The 22,360-nt window shown below is 44.7% G+C and overlaps 2 long non-coding RNA genes across 2 annotated transcripts in view; one reads left to right on the forward strand and one right to left on the reverse strand.

Moving 5' to 3' along the window:
• Window positions 1-5,929: 5,929 nt before the first annotated feature.
• LOC116087518 lies at window positions 5,930-19,827 on the reverse strand. The gene is made up of 3 exons (XR_004117442.1): window positions 19,432-19,827; window positions 8,229-8,442; window positions 5,930-6,479 (listed from the first exon to the last, which is right to left on the reverse strand). It is a non-coding gene; the product is annotated as an uncharacterized LOC116087518 (long non-coding RNA).
• LOC116087519 overlaps window positions 19,602-22,360 on the forward strand; it is a 3,593-nt gene continuing 834 nt past the window's right edge. Inside the window, exon 1 of the long non-coding RNA XR_004117443.1 lies at window positions 19,602-20,148. This is a non-coding gene — a long non-coding RNA (uncharacterized LOC116087519). The remainder of the gene's footprint in view (window positions 20,149-22,360) is intronic.

The raw sequence follows: 22,360 nt of genomic DNA on the forward strand, positions 1-22,360 counted from the left end.
AGTCAACACTTAAAAAAAAGAAAAAGAAAATAAGCTCTGAGCATCCTTACCATCTACATTCTTCACAGATTAACTATTTACTTTCTGGAATTATATCTTAGTTTATTCTCTTCAACACTGTGATTTCTTAAAATTGAGACAATGCCACTAAAGTCTAAAGAGTTTTACATAAATATCTTTGTTTTCCATAAGAGATTATGTGAAGACTTTACAGTGTGTAAACTCAAACTATCTGCAGACACATTCATATATTACTGTTTCAATTGTTATAGCGTTCCTTTCCCTCCTCCACTTCCTTTCTCCATTCCCCCTTTTCCTCCTCCCCTTCCTCCTCTCTCCTTACCATTCATTTCCTGATTTTCTTTCCAGTACTGGAGGGTTGAACCCATACCTTGTAATGTTGCTTCTTTCCACCAATCCTTCTTCCTAAGAATGTTAAGAAACAGCATCATAGAAATAACCAAACTTCTTTGCTTCTTCTTTAGCTAAGTTCAGTCTCCTCTATAAATGGAAACTCCCAGGCAAAATTAGGTCAATGCATGTTCACACGTATTTATGTGATTGTATACCATTGACTAAGTTTGTCCTCTACTGCTTGCGTGGAGTTTTGGAGTCTCATTTGGAGGGGAATGCTGAACAAATTCTTTGCAGTTCTGGGATCCCCTGGTAGGGATTTAATTCCTGTATTTCTTCCCAACATAAGGAAAGACCTGTTGGATGGATGACAATAACAGCAGCCAGGACTGTGCGTGGGACAGTTGTAGGTATATTTTTTTGGCTCTTACCCCACAATAACCCCATTTTTGATTGTTAACATTACTCGCTTCTGATGGTGAAAGGCTGACCCTCTGCTGTTCCAGGGTCTTTTTATCCCGGTCACTGTTGAAGAGCTACATTCAGCAGCATCAGCAACAACAACCACAGCCTGTACCTTTTTCTAACCATAGCAACAGACCTGCTGAGCATCTCAACCGTGCTGGTGCTCCCCGAAGCCACCCCTTCCTGCCTGCCTTTACAAGTCTCTCCCATGACCAAGGGCCTGCTGAGGACCAGTAGAGCAAGGCCTTGAGTCACAGTCAGATCTCTGAGCCTCCTCTCCTTTGTCTGCCTTGGGGACTTTTGGGACTTTTTGACTGAGGACCATCTGTTTTTGTGGACTTTCAAATGTCAAGAACTGGTTCCAAGGAATGTAGAAAATGTTTATGAGGGAGATAGAGAGAAGAGGCTCAGGGTGGGGAGAGTAGAGAAAGAAAGCACAGAAAGTATGAAAAGGAAAGAAGGGAGAAGGAGGGAGGGGAGAACAGCTTATAAGAGAATAGGAACTAGAGCATCCCTCAACAGCCATGGTGCAGCTAGATTACAAAGCAATGGCTTCCAGACTGAGTGTAAAGCTGTGGCACTGTTAGCCTAACAGAATGTGTTCCAGTTTCTCCACTGACTCATGGTCAAATGGGCCAACAAAACATACGTATACTCCTGTTAGTCTGTGACAGCCTTTGACGTAGGAAAGCTCTCTGCACCTTCCAAACCCTCAAACAGCCAAGTTCCCTCCCACTGAAGCCAAACTGAGCATCTGTCTCATAGCGTCAGTTTTCATGTTTACAGAAGGCCTCTTTATCAGCATGGTTCCTGTGTCTCTCCCATGGCAACTTCCTTGAGACTTAACATTCAATAGTGCAGAAATCCATTTTTAGGGGTATTTCTAAAGGCTAATGAATGCTATTGGCATAAGCCCCTGTGACCTCATCTTAAATTAGAAGGGTGTTTGGAAAGCCACACTTCCTGATCCATGGAGGATGCTGGCATGAGGAAAATGAACGTTCATGGCAAACACATGCACACTGACAACACCCTGAACAACTGGGTCAAGGAAGGCCACCCACACGCACCCTGCCATCTTCCCTGGACCTTACTTAGGCCATGAGTGACTTTACCCCACTGGTGTGCAGCAGCTTATCAGGAACTGTCTTAGTTAGGGTTTTATTGCTGTGAATGGACACAATGACCAAGGCAACTTGTATAAGGACAATATTTAAGTGGGGCTGGCTTACAGGATCAGAGCTTCCGTCCATCGTCAACAAGATGGGAGCATGGCAGCATCCAGGCAAGCATGGTGCAGGAGAAGCTGAGAGTTCTACACCCTCATCTGAAGGAAGCTAATGGATCGACTTCCAGACATCTAGAGTGAGGGTCTTAAGCCCATGCCTACAGTGACACATTTACTCCAAAAGGCCATACCTCCTAATAGGGCCACTCCCTGGACCAAGCATATGCAAACCATCACAGGAACCAAATCATTTAATTACAGACCTGTGATTCTTTTTGCATGGTCATTTTTCAGCTAAGAAAAATATTTTCACCATATTGATATCTTTGTAAAATTATCACGTCAGCAAACCATAGGCCTTCAGTTCTTCGTGCATGTCACAATGTGTCAGTGTATAAGTTCTGATAGTGTAAGCCTGCCTCTGGCCCTTGGCTCTGATATCTATTACTTGAGAGCACTCATAAGCTTATTTAATTTTCCAAAGACGCTCTGTGGCCATCTATGAAACAGGGCTGACAAGGCTTCCCGCTTCACAGAGCTGTAATGGTCAAGGGGCATAGTAAGGACTGAAGTGTTCTCTAACTTGAGTATCCAAGTGCCCGTTCACTGGAGTTGCTTCCACTTGACATTATTGGGAGAAGGTGAAACCCCTAGGAAGTGGAGCATGTAGGAACTCTGGGTCCAGGAGCATGCCCTTGAAGATGCTTAGGAAACCCTGGACTCCTCTTTTTTGTTGCTGCTGTGCAACCATAAGGCAAGTACTTACAGCTTTGATGTGTGGCAGACCCAGAAGCAGTCTTGAGAGGATCAAGGGAATTATGGAGTTCACCTTGAAGGGGTCTGATGTCCTCTTCTGTGGCTATCTGCAGGCAGTGCACATCACACTCTGGGCATATCACACACACACACAGGGCAGTGGGCACATCACACGCTCACGGGGCAGTGGGCATATCACACACACATTCACGGAGCAGTGTGGCACAGACAGCAACACATGCGGAGAGCTCACACACACTCATGGGGCAGTGGGTCACAGACACAGAAACACACACAGAGACAGGGATCTTTTTTAAAAAAACTCATATTGTAGCAATAGGAAACCACAAAACTGCCATTCTGTAAAATCTCTATCCACTCCTTTTATCTCCTCCTGTTTTGCTTATCTTAAGATATAACTTCACAATAGTATCTTGACATAACAATAGATAAACTGTAGTTAGCATGTACCTAAGTTTCTAAATGTAGTGAATAAATAAGAGTGTCAGCCTCAAGCTTCATGCACCAACATGACTGTGAAGGAAACAATTCAAAACTAAAATAGTAAGGCCACACAAGATGTTTCTTTCCTTTGACCCATACTTATAAATTTAGGATTTAATGAGGTTAGGATTTTAAGAATAAATGAGAAAGATTAGGAGCTTTGGATGTTGCTTGATGGAATAATATACAACCATGCAAAGTGATAACTGAATACTACAGGTAAAAACTGAATGACCAGCATATGTAATCAACATACATATATGCACATATGTGTTTGTGTTATATAAATTGTTTCTATACCACCCAAAACAATCTAAAACTCTATCGGGAACAAAGCAAGTGTGTTCTTACCACATCATTGCAACAGTGAGTGCAGATTCATCAGGAATAAGACTGCTGTTGGATTAATTGGAGTCCCACATCTGCTCTACCACAGGGCTTGGCCAATGGGAAGGCAGGATAAAAAGACTCAGCTGAGGTTAGCCCACACAAGCAGCCCTAGAACACTGCTCCAGGGGTGGGGAAGCACAGTCTGAGGTGCAGGACAGCTGGAGCTGGCTCAGGAGTTCCCAGGCCTGCAAGGAGGCTGGGGCTGTCTGGTTCTTAGGCTCTCGGGCACCCAGGTACCTCTGAGAGCCACTGAAGAGCTGAGAAAGGTGGGCCCACGGGAAAAGTCCTTGGCTTGATGGCTGCAGGCTTGAGCTTGGCTTGGCTTGAGTTTGGTGGCGGCCACTGTGAGAACAAAGAGGCCTTCTACGGGAGATTAGACAGAGGATCTGTAGGTGAAGGCCTTCTCCATGGTTCCCCATGGCAGATCCCGATCAAAGCAGGCAGTCTGTAAGTTTAAGGCATTTATTGTCATGGATGAGTAAAACCATACCCCACTTCTCAGAGTGGGCCTGAGGTTGAACACCTTTTGCAGGGAGGAATGTCTGGGAAGGAGAGTTTATTGGCTAAGTCTTTCAGGCCTTTAGGTACCTCATTAAAATGGATATCTGTCTTGAGCTTATGTGACCACAAGTCACATCCTCTACTTGTGGAGGGACTTGGGGCATTGCCCTTACGTGACTGAAGACCATAAATCTATGGGGAGGAGGGAGGGTTCTGTGTCTAGTGACAGGAGCTTGATGCCCTGGGAATCAGGCAAAATGCCTACCATCCCTTCAGGGCCGCAGGGGTTTTAAGCCTTAGCTCAACCAGGAACAAGGCTAATTCTCATGGTTCACAGACTGTCTTTATGCACAAAGAACACAGTTATTCAGAAAATATAAAATAATAACAATAGCAAAAGAAGCTTCTGGAACTAATGAGTAATTATCGAAAGGTTACAAAGTACAATGTCAATGTAGAGTATCAGTGGGTTTTCCAGTGTTAGCAATGAACAAGTGGAATTTAAGATTAAAAACACAATATTCCTAACTCTAGCACTAGAGAAAAGTGTATCCTCAGGTATAAATCAAATAAAAAATATGTAAGACCTTTATGCATAGACATCATGCCCACACAAACACATATGTACACCCACCCACGCATACACCAGGGAAACCTACTTCCAAGGTTGTCCTTGGATGTACTCAATTTGCATGCACTCACAATAAATAATGTAGAACATACAATAAATGAATACTTTTCTAGGCATCACAGAGTGGAGGATTGGGCAAGGATAGCATTTTACACTCGTCTTATTTCCCTCATGAGAACTGGTTGGGCATGAGGACGGAGGCTCTTGGGGTTATCTCTGGCCATAACGCATAGCATCTGACTACCTGCTCTTAGCCACCAGCACTGTCTTCCTTCCTTCCTTCTTTTCCTTCCAGTCACCTTTCCTCAATCACTATGCCCCTGCCATGGGTGGACCTTGTGCTCTGCCCTAACCTGTAAAATGGATCTTGACCACTCCCAGGCATATCTGCCTCCACAGGAGCTCACGGCCCAACAACATGGGATCACCAGGAAGTCAACCTTCTGCTCCTGGCTGTGCTGTGGAAGTCCTGCTTTTCCTCAGCTGACAGAAGCCCAGCTCCTCTGAATCTACTTCCATGAAGTCATCCCCAACTTCCCCCATTAAAGATACTTCCCTGTGCTTCTGTACTCTTTGGCGACTCTGTCCCTTTATTATAGCACTTACTTAGATTTATTTGGGTCACAGTTTGTAAGAAGGCGTCATTGACTCTCATTAGATATTGTTATTCAGATCAATGAATTTATTTTATTCATTATTACTGAGAACCTCACACGAGAGACAGAGTACAGGTGGCATCTACAGATGTTATCCAGATAGACTTGATTTTCTGTCCCTAAGACTTTCTGAGTGATTATTATACACAGGAATTCTTGTGTTTCATAAAAGAGCCAGGATATGATTTATGGAGCGTAGTGTGGTGAAGTGGGAGGGGTGCCTCAGTGGGCCCATGCTGAGGCATCCCTTCTCCCTGAGGTACCAGCCATGTGATGGGTTAGTATAGAAAAGAATTTATATGGAGTATGGGAAGGGGAGTTGAGAAGGGAGTAGAGGTAGAGAAGAAGGAGAAGAAGGAGGAGGTGGGGGAAGGGAAAGAAGAGGAGGAAAAGAAGGAGGAGGGGGAAAGGAAAGAAGAGGAGAGGAAAAGAAAGAGGAGGAGGAGGAGGAGGAGGAAGAAAGAGAAGGGGGGGGAGACCGATCAGGAACACATAAAGAGAGAGGGGAGAGAGGGGTCAGGGAGAGAAGAGAGTCAAAGAGAGAGAAAGGGTAGAGAGTGAGGGGGTGCCAAACAGTCCCCTTTATGGCAAGCCAGGCCTATCTGACTGTTGCCAGGTAACTGCTGGGCAGAGCCTAGAAGGAATTCTAACATTCCTCAGTTTCGGTTTAATTTAAAAAGGAGAAACTAGAAAGGTGATGGTGAAATGGTGAAGCAGGAATAGGGTCATCATAATCTTTAGCTGCTTCCTGCTGACTTTGGGGTGATGTGTCTCTGGGAAACCTAAAAAAACTGTGGCTGAGGATGTTGGTCCAGTCTTAGGAGAGTTGGCTGTTTCCTTGCTGTCCAGAGTCTGTGGAACCATCTGTAGGTAGGAAGGAGCAGGGCCAGTAGAAGAAGCTGTGTCTGTGAGAGTAGCTGGAGCATCTGTGGGTTGCTTCTCTGGAGCTATCCTGGTTGTAGATTTTGAGAAAATGCCTGGACTTGAAAAAATACTGAAACACACACAAACACACACACACACACACACACACACAAATTAGAGGTAGAAAATATAATTAAGTATATTTGGGAGAAAGACTTTGTTTTAGGTGTACATTTGAAACCCTTAGGTCCTGGTGGTTGAGGTGAGGAGAGTCTCAATCCCAGGGCACAGGAGAGGAATCCCACCCTCTGGACTAGGCAGCATGTGGGAACTTAGGCTATTCATTGGCAGGTGTACTCACCAGTGGATAAGGCTTCTCATTTGGTAGTGGGATACATACACACGCTATATGAATATATTTACAGGTATACATCACACACAAAGTTTTATTTGGGCAATAATGGTTTCATCTGGGCGGTGGATAGGTGAGGGTTCAGTATACAATTTCTATATGCTTATTTGTATTCAATATACCCAACAATAAAATTTTAGAGGAAGTAATAAATAGCATGAGGATGAGGCTTCGTTGGAGCTTTTCCTTGAGAAACCAAACAGAAAGGAAGCACGTTTCTTTTGTAAAACTGATAGGTTAGAGCCTGGTCCAGTGCAGCCCTTAAAACGAGCAAGCTAATGGTGAGATCACACTGCCCTTGCCACACGTCCAGTTTCACAGGGAACCTGTAAGATGGCTCAGAGAACACGCTGCTTTCCCCACAGACTTTCTGTCACTCTTTGAGAGTAAAACCCTTTCTTTGGAACAACATCTGACATCATCCTGCAATGTTTTCTCTTTCTGTTGTAAGCTTGGGCCAACTCTGCTGGTGACCTGGCGGATGCTTCAAGCTGTCCTCCATGCTTACTTTCAGCACGTCCACGAAACCCACTGCTTTTGCAATACTTGAACTTCTCACTTGTGGTAATAGGGACTCTGCACCCGCGGGCAGTATGGAGAGAGCCACTAGCAAACCAATGGGTGGGACCAATGCCGCTGCTTTCTTCTTTAGGTACAGGAAAGACCTACATAATTTGTGACACAAAATCTAAGATTGAAGTGAAATGGACAAGGCTAAAGCATAGCTCAGCAGTAACTGATCTTATGAGTGAGGAGTCACTGGTGAATTTTGTGGTTAGTGTGGGCTTCTGTAGTCAAAGTGGCAGCTGAAGGGAGCACCCAGCTGGCAAGGACTCCACTGTGCGAAGGACAGGAATCTGCAGCCCTCAAAAGCGTCAGCAAATGATTTTTTTTTTTTTTTTTTTTTTACTTTCCCTGAGCACTGTTGCTGTGTCTGTGTGAGGAATTTCCTGAAACTGGAGTTACAGGTAGCTCTGTAGATGCTGGGAATTGAACTCAGGTCCTCTGGAAGAGTTCAATGCTCTTAACTGCCAAACCATCTCTCTAACCCCAACAAATGATTTTTTAAATGTTTTTTTAAAGATTTATTGTTATATGTAAGTACACTGTAGCTGTCTTCAGACACACCAGAAGAGGGCATCAGATCTCATTACGGATGGTTGTGAGCCACCATGTGGTTGCTGGGATTTGAACTCAGGACCTTCGGAAGAGAAGTCAGTGCTCTTTCCCGCTGAGCCATCTCACCAGTCCCCAACAAATGATTTTTAAAAGCTATTTGAAGACTCTCAGGCACTCAGAGTATACCACACATGAGAAGTTCATCCTGGGCTCCAACGCCCTGAACATTTCTCCCCTCCTGCTTCTCCTCTCTCAATCCTGCTTCCTTGCCTCCAGCAAGGCATCTTTGCCCTCCTCAAGTGGACCTTCAAATCCCCTTACTTCTCCTGCACATAGGAATTTACTTACCTTGGCCCCGGCTCCCCTTCTGATGCTCTGTGTGTGGGTTCATCATGTTAGAAAACCTACAGCCATCCCTGCCATCTGCCCTTGGGCAAGAGCTGGACAGCTGATCATTTTCAGTGACCTCCTTTGCCCCAGTGTGAACATGCTGCCTCCAGGTATGAAGATGTCAGCCCTTGGGAAACTCCGCTCCACACTGTTCCCCACCTGTTATATACAGCTCCAGGAAAAGAAAGATAAAAAAGCTATTTTAAAGCATGTGAGTTCAGAGCAACAAAACAAAATTATTGGTTTTCATGTTGCTAATCTGTACTATCTAAAGGCTCCCAACTATGGGCATATACTGAATAAAAAAGATTTCTTTAGATTGTATTATGAAATTGGAACATACATCATCTTGCCAACGAAGCAGACGTGCTGCCAAGGGATTTGGCAGAGAGACGTGCCTGCTCTATGTTGAAAAGGAAGGAAACAATGAAAGGTTTGTTTGTTTGTTGTTGATGTTTTTAAATTTCCTTTGCCTTACTCTTGTCTCTGCTAACTGCTTGCATTTAGCTCCATTGTTTGACTGGGGAAGAGACAGTGTCGAACAAAGAGTCTGGTAAGGAGAGTACCCCTTGCTGTAAGCCAACAAATTCACAACAAATTATGTCATTTTAGCTATATCTAGAAGACTCCCTTTTTCCTCATAAACACTGGTAAGGGGGCATAGAGCCAAGACAAGCATCCCAGCTAGACACATTCATCTGTGTATTGTGCACCACACCCAGCCATCAACTGCCATGGTTTTGCAGCCCAGTTGTATCCTCCACCACTGATGGTTGCCTGCTCTTCTTCATGTGGCCCTGATTATGCCCTGCCATCAGTCTCTCCCCAAAGCCAGAGCCCTGGAAGTCACTCCTGGCTCTTCCCTTTACTTCCTACACCAATTAGTTGTAAGCTTGTATATTACATCTTTTTTCTTTCTACATGAAAATTTTCATTCCTTGTAGCATGATGCTAAGTGCCCACAAAGTAAGATTAATAATGCTTATGTTGTACATGAGCTCATCTCTAACTATGAGTCTGCATATTAGTTATTTAAATATCAGTAAAGGTTACAGGCAGGGATGGTGGCCAACACCAGTAATTCCCGTGCTTGGGAGGCCAAGGCAAGAGAATCGCTGAAAGGCCAGATGGAGCAATCAGACTGAGGAGAACTAACCCAGTGGATAGGTGGTGGCTGAGGTAGTGACACAGACAAACAGAACAGGCCCAGGCTTCTTACCAACTCCTTGGACATGAGGCAGCTCAAGGACCCGTGCCCCTGAAGCCGCTCTCATACTGCTAGGGAAGAGCTCATGCCTCAAGTTTCCCTAATAATGCATCCTCCTGTATGGGATCCTGATGTAACTCACCCCCAAAAACTAAATTATAAGTTGCTGACCCCAAAATGTTTCTTCACTTATATCTTGTTCTTCTCAGTTCTCTCTATTCTAATTAAGTTCCTTGTTCTCTTTGAGACAAAGACACCAGCCTATCAGACTCCTTGCCTCTTTCAGTTAAGCACATGTACCTCCACAATAGTCCTCCACCACAGCAGTCCTCCACCATGGAAGTCCTTCACCACGGCAGTCATCCACCATGGCAGTCCTCCACCACGGCAGTCCACCACAGCAGTCCTCCACCAAAGCAGTCCTCCACCACAGTAGTGCTCTACCACAGCAGTGCTCTACCACAGCAGTCCTCCACCACAGCAGCCCTCCACCACGGCAGCCCTCCACCACGGCAGTCCTCCACCACGGCAGTCCTCCACCACGGCAGTCCTCCACCACGGCAGTCCTCTACCACGGCAGCGCTCCACCACGGCAGCGCTCCACCACGGCAGTCCACCACAGCAGTCCTCCACCACAGCAGTCCTCCACCACAGCAGCGCTCCACCACGGCAGCGCTCCACCACGGCAGTCCTCCACCACGGCAGTCCTCCACCACGGCAGTCCTCTACCACGGCAGTCCTCCACCACAGCAGTCCTCCACCACAGCAGTCCTCCACCACAGCAGTCCTCCACCACAGCAGTTTTCCACCACAGCAGTCCTCCACCACAGCAGTCCACCACAGCAGCGCCTAGCTAGTGGTCCAGTATGCTCTGGCTTGCTCCCCATTCTTTCTGTATACACCTGCCTTAGCTCACCATGCCTCAGACTCCAGCATCCCATTCATACTCCACACACGTCTTACAGCTAGCTCTGACTTGTAACACACATTTAATCCAAGCATGTCCTAAACAAACACATGGGCACATCACCCTGACAATGTCGTGTGTGTGTGTGTGTGTGTGTGTGTGTGTGTGTGTGTATGTACATATGCACATAATATTTAGTGTATTGAATAAGTATTGTTTACATTTTATATTGATCTTTTGAAGACAGATTGTGTATCCTCACAGACTAGCACAGAGCTGAGGGTAGAGAAAGGCTCAGCGACTATAGTCATAAATGCCAAAGGACCACATACCATGAAAGCTTTTCTCAAAGATACATTGTTGAGGGGCTGGAAGTGTAGCTCAGAGGCACACTGCACACTTGATGTAAACGAGGCTTCCTGGAATTCAATCTTTATAACCAAAATAAAATCACATAAAAGATACAGGGGGTGGGGGTGCATGGAGCAGATCCTGAGTGCAGACAAACTTGAGTGATGCCAGTGATAACCAGTGAACAGTAGCTTGCTGAGCAGGTATTTTCTAGGGAGTTCTGACAGTCTTTTCACATTATCAATCCCTATTATATGGAAGTTAGACTTGGTTGGAGATTTCTATAAGCCATTACTGTCATTTTAAGAAATTATTATAACAGAGACTGTATATGAAAATCAGGAGAAAACTATAGAAGATATTAAGAAATCTGAAGATGGCTCTTCTTTCCCAACTAAGAGATCCCTTTAAGAAATCAAAAAGCAGAAGCGATGGGGCTACATCTGAAGAGCTGCTTGGGTGTCCACAGGACAGAGGGAATGTCAACATTCTGGGTCTTCCCCAAGCAGAGAGGACACATGTAAAGACAAAATAGCCCCAAAGTGGAATTTTCTGTAAAAAGAAAAGAAGAGGAGAAGAGGACACAGGAGAAGAAATGCCATAAATACAAAACAAAAGAAAAGAAAAGAAACTAAAAACCAAAAAGCAAGACAAACACTTAGTTATAAAGATTAGGTCATAGTATGTTATAACACTGAGTGTAGCGGGTTTTTTTGAGTTCTCAGAGGGTGGGGCTCTGTTCTCATCCTTCCAAGGACTTACTCTACATTGGCGTGGACTAGGGATAGCACAATGAGCCGACCCTAAACCTCCGAGGGCTCTTGTTTATGCCTCTGCGATGAGTCATCTGGGTGGGCTCAGCTAAGAAAGTCTTCTGCTGATCTTACTTGGGATCCCTCCTGAGGTCGAGTTATCTGATGGAGTGTCTAAGGTGGCTGGTTCAGCAGCCTCGTATATCTCACACTGATACTGGCTGAGAATTTCCATGCATTCTTTCGTTCTTAAGTCGGCCAGCCTAGACATCTTCATTGGGGGACAACTAGAGAGATGGAAGTCCGACCCAGAAGTGCTTTTGGAATCTTTACTTGAGTTTGCTGCTGCCTCATCAGCCAAAACGAATGGGCCATGCCCCTGTTCCAAGGGGTGTAAGAAAGTCACATTGCACTAGTGCCTTCATTGAGAAAGAAAAAAAAAGAATGTGTGGCCATGGAACAGTTGCTTCTCCGTACTTTCTGGTTTAGTTCTGAGTATTCTGTAAATGTCCTGTAGAACTTACTTCATGTACTGTAGACGTTGGAGTAACCCATTGGAAGCTGGCAGAGGAAGCCAAAGAGAAGCAGAGCGTGTACGTACCAAGAGGCTCCTGCAGAGCGTGCCTTCCACTTTCCTATGACACGGATCTGTTTAAAGTTGGTCACATTGGCCCCTATTGTGGAATTACTAAGCTGAAAGTCTTTGGTATAGCATTCAAGCTTTTTCACAATTTCTCCCTGCCTGCCTCAAAAAGTAAGGTAGAAATCAAGAGGGGAAAGACACTTCATGTCTACCTCAAGCCTCCACACACACACACACACTGTTGAGTATGTACAAACACACACAACACACACACACACACACACACACACACAGAATCACACACATGTGCATCATAATGGTATTTTATAGTACGACAAAAAGAACAATCTAAATGTATTATTGTAAAAGTTTTTTTTTTTTTTTTTACATTTAAAAAGTCAAGGAATGCGTAGAACAAATTGAATCTATCCTTGTGGTGTCACACTTTTATGAAAACATCTCCTGACTCTAAAAAGACTCAGCTTGTGCTTGCCTTTACTTAATGACATGTTAATGACATGTCCTGAGATAGTTTAAGACTATTACTGAGCCTGCCACCCTACTGTGCACTCAGCCTGTTTAAATCCAGCTCACTGTACAAGAACAGGGTTACCAACCTTATTAGGCCTTAGCTTTTCCATGCAATCAGCTTTTACAAGGTAAGCTAAATGCATAGCTTTAATCTTGTTATATATTCTTCTATCCTCCTGACCTAGAATTGTGTGTGTGTGTGTGTGTGTGTGTGTGTGTGTGTGTGGTGCATGTTGTGATAATCATATGCTGGAAGCAACTAACAGGCTGAAAGCAAGCTTCAACATAACAAATATGCACCATAAATGTTGAAAGCCACATTAGAGCTTGGTAACATCTGTTTATAAGGTTGAGCACTAGTCAGGGTCAGTAAAGAAAATTCTTCCCTAGTCAGACTCCGTTCAAGCTTTCCGCAAGGATTCCCTCATTTCTGTGCCATACCATGCTTTCTGTGCTGTCCCGCAGTACAGAGCAAAGCTCTTTGTTGGGGACAGACACAAATCACAGGCATCAGACGTAGACACACACAGCAGACTACAGACAGTAACCACCAACTATCGACAGGACGGCAGTGGTGAATTCAAATTTGGGCCCCTGCCTAAGTGAATCCAAAGGAAATTGCTTTGTTTTTCATCACTTAATGGAACATCAGCATATTTTGGCGCCTCCTCCTAGGATATCTGTATTACATCAACCACTTCACATACTCATATGAATGACTGGTTGAATAAATAAATAAGGGATTACAAGAAGCAGAGCCCTAAGCAGAATCTAAATAATTTGTGCAATGATCCTCTTCCCCAGAAGAAGCATCACTTTCCTGTTCCCACCACGTGGCTGCACACACTGACCTCCTTAAGTGAGCAGTGAGCAAAAGGGAAGTGCTGAGATTCAGCTCCCAGCAGAGAAAGCTGGCAGACTCAGAGAGGCAGTCAGCCAATGTTAGCAATGATAAATGAGGTTGATGGGGTGAGATCTTGACATGGTGTGGCATGAGTAAGGGCTTTTGTGTCCTCTCCCTCCCTCAAACACATGGATCCAGACTAACCAGAATAAATAAAACACCAGAAGGATCCCAACTGAGAAACATTATACAAAGTGCCTGACCAGTATGCCTCAAAATTACCATAAAAAATAATGAAAGCCCAGGACTGCCGTGGCATAGCGGAGCCTAAGCAGACGCGGGATGGATGGGATCCTGGAACACAAAACAAGCTAAGTATCCATGCAGTAGCCATAAAGCTCTCCTTTCTTTCCTCCCTTTCACTTCCTCCAGAGTAAAAATTGGGGGTGTGACAACTCACAGAGAGTCATATTTAGCTGTGTGACTTCCTTGTAACTACGTAGTACAAGGAAACTATTCTCACTGTTTTAATAATACAGATGCTAGTGATGGGAGCCGGGGCTACGGACGGCAGAGTCCTAGGCACTGTTTTAGGTTGCATGTATTATGTATCTCATGCATACCTCTGACAGCACTAATGCAAATCATTTCCCACAATCTGGATTTCTCTTACTCCATCTGCATCTTCACACTCTAACATATCTGCTCATCTCATATATTTCCTAGGAATAGGGTTTTAGAGGTGTTAATGAGATTCACTTTCATATTTTGAAAATGCTACAAAGTTCATACATCTTCCCACACAGTGGAGCACACTGGGCGCCTCTAGTTTGTGAAGATAACCAAAGCTGACCACATTGTTTCAACCCAATGATTCAGAAAGTGTTTGCAGAAGATACTATTCAGATCACGTCCTCCCTCCTAGATATTTCTATGAAAGGTTCTTTCCCTTTACCAGTTAATTGGTTAGGCAGAGGCACAAGATAACCATTTCCCTTAACTTACGGATTTTCAGAGGATTTAGATCCCTACTGTCCCCCAGCAGTGGTTAATGAAGGTTTGAGTTTTCTCTCTGTTACTATGCTCCTCAGCAGGTGACAGACCAACCATTTCTACATACTGTCCCTGCTCATCACACTGGCAGGCCAACTGTCCCATCGGTTGCCCAGGTGTGGAGTCTTTGTGGCATGACATTTCAGTATGTGTCTCTTCCCTTTTTCAGCCTGGTGGAGTTAGATGTTGCAAATGCCTTGTCCCCAACATCTGCACAGGAGTCACCTCTGCTGCGCTCCCCCTCCCCGTGGTGTCATAGGCTTTTGTGATTGTAGACTTGTGCATTTGTCACCTAGATGCCATATTTAACCCTTTAATTCCCCCAGGAGGAGACCTGTGCTTTTCTTGCCATTCTGAACTCAAGGAGTATATTTTGACAAATGGCATTATTCTGTATTAATGAATATATTTAAATGTGCATTTATTTTACAGCATATAAGCAGAATGAATAAAATATGGAATAAGTAAATAACAATTTAGAGGATTAATGACCATAAATTAAGGTGATAAGTCTTCTATTATTCAGATATAACAGACTAGGCTGCATAATAATTACATTCTATCTGTATATCTTTGCAATATTTTAAATATAGACCTTACATCTAAAAATAGTCTTCAATTTATAGGAAAATCAAGAATATGATATAGAGATGCTTCCGTATATATTTTGCACCTACAGTCCTGTTATAAGCATCTTATATGCACAGTGAACTAATATACACATTATTATTGCCATTTATCTTAATCTCATGCCTGGTTACAGGAGGTACTAGAACTCTATGGCCTGAGTTGGTGTAATAGCACCTTCTTTTACTCCAGAGTTTAAGAAGCACAGCCAGGAAGATGAAGTACTCAAGCTACCTGGAGTATGAAAGGAGACTCTGTCTCAGAAACAAAATTTTTAATGTAGCTATGTGTGGTGGCACACCTATAATTCCAGCACTTGAAGGACTGAGACTGGATTACTGCCAAAATCCCAATGCTAACCTGATCTACATAGTGAATTCTAGGCCAACCAAGACTGCATAGTAAGACCTTGTCTCAAAACAAAATTGATATGAACTAGGTATCATTTTCCTACATTTTTCTTTTCAGACATCCTCCTCCTTTTCTGTAAAAAAGACAAAAGAATATATGTTTAAGCATCCATCAAAACATTGGGAATGTCCCAGTACTTTTCCAGGGCCAGGGCTTTACTCCAGGACGAAGCTCGCAGCCTCTAGGCTGGACGTCCCAAAGCTGTGAGCACCTTCCTGAGCTGACTCATACACAGAGGTATCTCATTGCCTGTCATAGAGTCTTGGTCCTACCCAAGCTTCAGGGGCACGTGAGGCAAGCTTGCCCAAGACCGGAAGGTCAGCTGACAATTCTCTCTGTCCTTCCTAAGGTCCTACCTTCTGGGACTTTCCACTGCCCCTTGCTATTCCAGAAGCGCTCCTGCTAAGTCTTCCCACCTTTCCTGTCATGGTCTGGATAGAGAAAGAACGTTAAAGAGACAGGTGTGCTTCCAAGCACCCAGGCTGGCAAAATCATTTCTTTCCAGAGTCATTAGCTTCTGTTCAGCAACCAGTACACCCCTATTCCTGCCTATGCCAACTGTGCCACAAACTAGGAAAAGAAGAGCATAGGCTGGTGACACATGAACAAAATTGAGTGATTTTGCCCAAACTCTCAACTGGAACCTTTGGGACAGAATGTATTTTCCCCGGCCCAGCCACAGCAGATTAAAAGTGTAGACCTTGATCCAGTAAAGAGATCGAATTCTCCAGGCAGCCTTTGGAGAGGCAATGGGTTTTGAGTTGGAGAAAACGCCTGTTGCAGTGAACCTTGCAAGCCACTTATCTCTAGTTTGTAATGGCAAAAAGGCCAGAGGGGAGGGAGAACTTTAAAAGGGGAAGTTGTAGCTGTTTGAGTGAGAACTGGGAATACACTAGGGGTGGCAAGTGACTCTCAGCGTTCTGACCTCTCATGTTGAAATCTATGATTATGAAAAGACCGCGCAACGAAAATGTCAGTATTGCTTACAATCTGGGGCAAAGGGCAAAGTTTACTGCAAACTGCACTATGCAAGCTTGGCTCACTAGGTACTCGGATAGGCTCTGCTCCAATCAACAGAGCCGTCCATTGCTCACCATGCTAACCTGGGTGTCATGGCATCCAGTATGACACTGAATGAGTCAAATAATTACCAGTCTGCTGAGCTGTGGCTCTGCCAGAGGCTGTTTGACCAGCTGGCCACGGGCACATGGGATGATGGATGCTCTGGGCAGATTAAATCCCAAGCAAGTGCAAACATTTTTGTGGCAGTGACACAATGCAAGGCTGACTCAGAATGGATGGCGTTGTACGTTAACCCCTCAGACACACTAAAAGATGGCGCTGGGAAGAGAGATGCCTCGTGGTTTGGGATAGAACTTGTCTCCTAACATCCAGAGCTTTACTCTATGTCCAAAGAGAAATAAGGGTACCTCAGAGTGTCACATCAGCAGTTACTGCAGGCTGTGGCAGTGCTTAGTCCAGAGGAAAGAAGAGGTAGAAGGAACAGGAAAAGTGTTAGACTATTTCAAACGTTTGAAAAGTGTCCTGGAGGAAAGCCACTAGATAGTCCTCAGTAGAGAGCAAGTTGATGTGAAATAAAGGGGGGGGGGAGAGATTTGTCCCTCTAAATTTTCTGGTGATCAGTTTTTTGTGATGTGGCTTTAAACTATTTGAAGGCTCTTGTGTCAAAGGCTTGGTCCTCACTGAAGCTTCACAAAGTGGGACCTGGTGTGAGGCTTTCAGGTCATTAACAGTGTGCTAGAAAATGAAATTCTGAAACTCTGCCTCTTCCCTTTCTCTCTGGCTCCATGCCGTGAGGGGCCTACTTGCTCTTCTGTGTATTCTTCAGGATAAGAGGCAGCCTTGTCACAAGCCCAAACCAACGGGGGACAAGTGACCGTAACGGAATCCTCCAAACCTGGGAGCCAAAACAAACCTTTTCACTTCATAAACTGACCATCTCAGGCACTTGTTACAGTACAGAAAGTCAGCTGACTCACGGTCACTGCTTCTAGAGGAGGCCATATTTCTGTTGCTGGCTGTAGTTGTTTGAATAGAAACTAATGCCTGTGTGACGACTGCCCAGCCAAGGAGCCCTTTATCCTAGATGAACTCTTGAGCCTTCCCTTGTACAGGCACCTGTCTAAGGCCAAACAGAGCCCTCACAGCAGGGCTCGGAGACACTGTTCCTCCTACCTAGTGTTGTTCTTACATGCTTGCATTTCTACTTGGGCTACTTTGACTCCAGACTTTGGGCCTGGATCAGTAGCCAGAACACCAAGCCAAGGCCACACAGACCCCATGAATACCAAACATGTATATGGAAGATGCGGAAGGTCTTTGTACTCAAGATAGAAATTCTGGGAACTTCAAATGCTGTTTTGACAACTGGTATTCTGCTAGTCTTCGGGAACGGGAAGGGAAGTTCTTCAGAGAAACCTTTCGGTTATCCATTGCCTACACATGACTATCCACCACTACTGAAAGAACCTTATGCTGTGAATCGGCAACAGCAGATTTACAGCCCAGATTCACCACTCCCCAGCTGGAGCTACACGGATCCAGGTCTTAACCTCTACAAATTTCAGTTACTCATCTGAAAAGGGCATCAAGGGCTACATGCTACCATAAAGAAGAACGTGGCACACAGTGGGTGTCTGCAGCATGGCGCTGTGCTGACAGATGAGCGTTGTGGCACAGACACACTTAGTGGCTACCAGCTCCTATGTATCCTGTGCCCCAAGTCAGCTCAGTTTCCACCTGTGAACCCCAGCCTGGCTTTGTAATAAATTTCTGAGGTAATCAGCTTAGAATGAAAAAAAAAATCCTTTACTCTGATTCACAGCCTGGGAAGGAGATGTGTATGAGGGGATTTGCATATAAGTTGGGGAGAGTAAAAGGGATGGATGTCATCATATTTCATAATATACATGGAGGACATTCTCAAAGAATAAAATCTAAAATTAGTAAATGAAATGGCTCTAAGAAAAGGGGGCTCTATACTTTGAGAAATACCTTAGCGTTACTTTGTGATGATCTCCATAGTTATTCCCAACAGATGGTGACACAGTGGTTGCCAGTTCTCAGAGAGAAATCTAACTCAGTATCTGGGGGCGTCCCAGAATGTCCTGAGCACTTCTTATTCCCAACCTTCCCAACTGGCTCTGGGCCTTGTATTGCCTTTGCTTTATAGATAAACAGATTAGGATAAAGAATGATGACTTCTTGGTCCAAGGTTACCCAGCCAAGTAAGGGCCTAAATGGAGCTGTCCTGCTCCAGTCCCTCATGTGACAGCCATGTTTTTTTTTTTTTTCATTGAGCTTTCCCTCATACCCTGTCCTGGATATCTAATTTGTCTCTGGTTCTGACTTGGGCAGCAAGGCTGAAAGCATCCATAGTGCTGGCCCTCCTCCTCAGAGGAAGGGAGCTTCAAACTCCACTAGTGATGAGAGGCTTGCCTCCTTCACTATGGCATCCAAGGTACTACACGGACCAGCCAGGAGGAAACCCTCCAGCCACGTGGTGGAGGAGAACGAATCAGATTACTGGAGAAAGGAACATTCCGTAACCAAGAGGGGTGAGGCATGAGACTCAGCTTGACGAACAGGTCGAAATAGGTAGAACGGATTTTACTTGTATTTTAGAAAACACAGAGAAGCCAAAAGTTGAAAAATATTGACTTCCTAGAGTACATTGCATACAGCAGTCCCTTTATCCACGGTGATATATTCCCAGACCTCCCCTGGATGCCTGAAGCCATGACAAATACTAATGCTGGCATACACTGTATCTTTTCCTATACTGTACATGCATGCCTATGGTGAAGTTTGGTGTATAAGTTATAAACCATAAGAAATTACTAACACAAGAAGATAAAGCAATGATAATAGCTACCCTATTAAACATGATTTAAAAGTTGAGAATTCTTCCTTTGTAAAACTCTCCGGGTAGTGTTTTTTGGCCAAAGCTGCCCATGCATAACTGAATCGTGGCAGTGGGAAGGAAGCGTTGTCTTAGTTACTACGACATTCCGTGGACAGAATGCCTAGTGGGCTTATGGGAGAGAGAGCTGGTTCTCCTTCACAGTGTCTGTTGAGGTTTTGCTAGTGGAGAAGGCATGGCTGTAGACAAGGACAGAGGTGTGTTCTCATGGAGTGAGCAGCAGGAAGAGAAAGCAGGCCTTAGTCTTCTCTCAAATGCTCTGTCTCTGCCACGTCAGCCCTACCTCTGAAAGCTCTACGGTCTTCAAAAGAGGACCAGGAGCTGGAAACTACTGTTCCAGATAAGCCTGCGGGGCTGTTTCTAATTCAAGTCCTAACACAGTGTAACACAAAGGACCAGGCCAACCAACAACCTTACCTGTGAAGTAAAAATACAGAATTTACTCGGTTTCGATGCTTAGGTCTCTGTACACAAAGGGGAAAATGGCTCCCCTTTGTCCTTATAAGGTTTGAGGCTGGGTACAAGCCAAGTTGACAAAGGTCAAGCTAACAAGAGAAAAAAAAAAAGATGTTGATGAGGTATATATACACAACTAGACTCCCATAAAACAAAAGACAAGAGGGAGGGTCGGATGGTGGACGCTTATACAGCATCACAAGCCAGAGAAAAGTGAGTATGGGATTTCCTCAGGGTAGAGAAACTTCTTGTGGGAGGGGAGGGAAGGAAGATTCTGGATATGAAGGTTGCATGTCTACAAAGTTGTAGGTAATGAAAGTTACTATAGCCAACTTCTTCCTGAAACATGTGCTTTTCTTAGCATATATTTCCTTTGTGAGCGTAATTTCCCTTCCCAGATTGTGGATTTGGTTTAATGCTTGCATTATGGGTTCCCAGACTGCATGAGAATCCTTAAGTGACACACTGAGGCCCGTTGTCCCCAGCTGGTTCTAATTGGTAAATTAAATTGCCAGTGGCCAGGCCAGTGGTTAGGCAGGGAGACAGAGGCAGGACTTTAGATTTCCCAGGCAAGGGAAACAAGGAAAAAAAAAAGGGGGGGTTTAGAATCACCATGCTGGGGAAGCAGGAGGATCAGTCTTGAGAGCTGCAGAAGAGAAAGCACCCAGCCAGATAAAAGCCAGGGAAGAGTAGCCCCAGCGGCCCCTCCCCTAACTGGGTGTGGGCTAGCAAAGGTGGATTTTAGTAACTAATTATTCAGGAGTATCAAAGGGGAGGCGTTAGTAACGTGGAAGTTTGGGAGTGGCCCAACCCGTGAGCTGCTTGGAGCACATGAGAAATAAAGCTTCATGTGTCTGTCTTTCATCAAGAACTCAGAGCACTTTGGCAGAGGCATCGAGGAACACACCCAGCCAGTGGCAGGTGATTTGGGTAGCATTAGTAATTAATGCAACACCAGACAGACAGACAGACAGACAGACAGCTTTTTGTAGCTATGGCTGTGTCTGCAGTGAGGACAGGCTCTCAATATGCTACACAGTTTGTTTTAGAGTGTCACATGTTCTTGTCACCCCCAGACTTATCTTGGGGTAGCATTTTTCTGAACCCCAACGTCTCGGCAGACAATCACACAGCTCCTCTTTGCTGGACCTGCCTCTGCTCACCTGACCTCTAGCCTTCACAGGTGACTCAAGACAATGGTGGTTTTTTTTTTTTTTTTCCTGAACTCCTTCCATTTGCAAAAGTGAGCCCTTTAGCCATGGCTTCCCCTCAGCTGTACTTTCCTGGCTTAGAGTCTCAGACTCTGGCTATTCCTCACAACCCTGTCAAGCCCTGCTGTTCTGTTACATTTCAGTTAGTTTTGATGCCCTTCACACAATGTCACAACCCATGTATGTGTATGTGTGTGTACACACACATATATATATATGCATATATCTCAGGGGTAGAGCACATTAGCCTGGGGTGGGAAACAACCCTAAGATCAATCCCTGGCACCAAACACTACTAGCATTAATATTAATAGTAGATAAAAGCTGACTTTAGTTTCCCATTTTCTGAGTTAAGATGGTCAAGGTCAGTACGGGTGTGAAGTGTCCTGATAGACCTGTGTGTTTGAACACTTGATCCCTAGCTGCGGAGACTCAGACTCGAGACTAGAACCCTCAGGAGTACTGGAGCTCCTGAGACGACGAGAAGCTAGCAGACTTGGGGCATGAGGGATGGGTGGGCCTGACATAACCTGTCCCTGCCTCCGGCCTGTCTGTGTGTGTCTGATCTGCTCCACACTGTGACCAGCCACAAGTTCCCACCACTACAGACCAGGCCTCTCTGGCCGCCACGCCTTCTCAATGGCCAGAACTGTCTGCTTCAGAACAGTGAGCTGACTTAAGCCCTTTTTCCCTTGATTAACATCTGTCGAGCATTTTATCACAGCAGTGAGAAAACGAATACAGTGGCCGCACCTTAAACTCACAGACACAGCATATGGAAGTGTAAAAAAAAAAAAAAAAAAAAAAAAAAAAAAAAAAAAAAAAAAAAGGCATTCCAGTAAAGTTATTGCCATCTCCCTACAAAGGCTAAGGCCATAAAACAAACAAAAGAATGTGCCACCCAGCTCTTTTTGCTCTTTACCTAGGTGATGTGGATGGTGTAGAGGTTCCTTATTCTATAATCACCTTTGGAAAATAGAAAGGTCACAGCATTAAATGTTATCCACTAGGGGAACTACTAATGGCAGGTCCTGTGAGGTGGCTCAGAAAGTAAAGACACTTGCCTCCAAAACAGACAGCCTGAGTTTCATCCCTGGGATACACAGGGATTTTGTATACTCACCACTAGGTGGCATTACACATTTGCCAAGACATGTAGAATCTTTTTTAGAGAGACTTGGAGAAGGTTAACACTAAAAAATGTTTTGGCCTGT

Source organism: Mastomys coucha, unplaced genomic scaffold, assembly GCF_008632895.1.
Source record: "Mastomys coucha isolate ucsf_1 unplaced genomic scaffold, UCSF_Mcou_1 pScaffold13, whole genome shotgun sequence".
Lineage (NCBI taxonomy): Eukaryota > Metazoa > Chordata > Mammalia > Rodentia > Muridae > Mastomys > Mastomys coucha.